Source organism: Penaeus monodon, chromosome 30 (assembly GCF_015228065.2).
Source record: "Penaeus monodon isolate SGIC_2016 chromosome 30, NSTDA_Pmon_1, whole genome shotgun sequence".
Taxonomy (NCBI): Eukaryota; Metazoa; Arthropoda; class Malacostraca; order Decapoda; family Penaeidae; genus Penaeus; species Penaeus monodon.
In genome coordinates this window covers 12,576,862-12,578,356 of record NC_051415.1, presented here as the reverse complement: position 1 = coordinate 12,578,356, position 1,495 = coordinate 12,576,862, and positions in this window count along the sequence as shown.

Below are 1,495 nucleotides of genomic sequence, written 5' to 3'. Positions count from 1 at the left end.
GTTTTTCACCCTTCCTTGCAGTACTTATTTCAGTATACCATTTCCTAAGTTGAACAATATCTCTTTGTTACTCGTCTTTTGTTAGTTGTATTTGTCATAAACTTCGTCGTATGCAGACAGCGATTTACTTTAAGCATTGTTTTTGCTGCTATTTTTTACCAGTGTATTTATATTTTTTCGTCATTTGTTTTACATGTTCGTATATATCTTTAATTAATAGATGTTTATTATGCTTATATCAAGTTTTGTTATATTTGCTTCATTATTGATAATTTTGCTATACTTATTATTGTTTTGTGAATCTAATTGCCAATGCTTTCGCCACTTAGTTACCACCTACATCACCATTATCGGTATCATCATCAGTTCGCACCATTTCGCAACAGCAATATATTCCTTCGTATCACAACAGCTATTGCCAGCTTACGTAAGTGCAAAAATGAAAAGAATAAAAAAGAAGAAACATTCCTGGCTAATCAAAATATGGACGTTGTGCTGGCTCTGAACAGTTCAGGAGTATGAGGACGAAAAAAAAGGTAAATAAAACAACAGGTACGTAATCCTCGTCGGCAGTGATTGGATGTGTCCGCAGCTGGGCCATTTCCCTGCAGAAGTTTCTCCGTTGTTACTAATCGCCTTTCCTTGCTAAGTCTCTGTTGCATAACCAGGACGTCTTGCCGGCTTCATAGTTTAACGTTTATCCTCCCTTTCTTATATTCATATTATAACCTAAGTAATCTATGGAACTAGAAGCTCACGTATGAGTAATTATTCGTACATGAGCTTCCAGTAATCCTTTATTATGTGAATCAGATGTCCATTATATTCATGATCCCTCCGGAAATCAAGGATACTGGGTAGATATTGTGAAACATGCCTGTGTCTTTACAATAGGAATGCTTGCGATGAAAGATAATTTCATTTCTCCTTAACTGCATTTGCCACTAGAAAACATAAAAGATACATTCCATTTCTTTCGACTTGTCAGAATAATGAAACGGTGTCTTTTATATAGTCGTGTTTTAAAAAAATGACAGGTTCCTAATCTTATTATCCAGATTTAGATAGTTTCTGGTCGAATTTAATCTTGTTTTACGCCATTGACTCAAACCAAAATTAACACTCTCAAGATCTGTGTTCACTCCTCTTCGCTTGTATTTTCGTAATTGCTCATAAATATTCGCTCAGTGTTTGTCGTCCGAATTTCGCTGCATATCACTTCTTTCTGTTGTCTAAACAGTTCTTCCTCTGATGTTTTTTTTTTTTCTCGCTCCTGAAACATACTTTCTAATCCTGATCGAACCACTGCTTAATATATATTGTTACAAGGATTGCAAGATCGACCCGTATCCACAACTTTGAAATCACGTCGAGGATTCATGTCTTGCAACATTGCTGTTTGTCTCCTCGGAGTACCAAGCATCGATACGCCATATTGCGACATGAGGAACTGTACAGATTGCAAATCTTGTCTTCCTGCCGTCCTGCGTGCGTG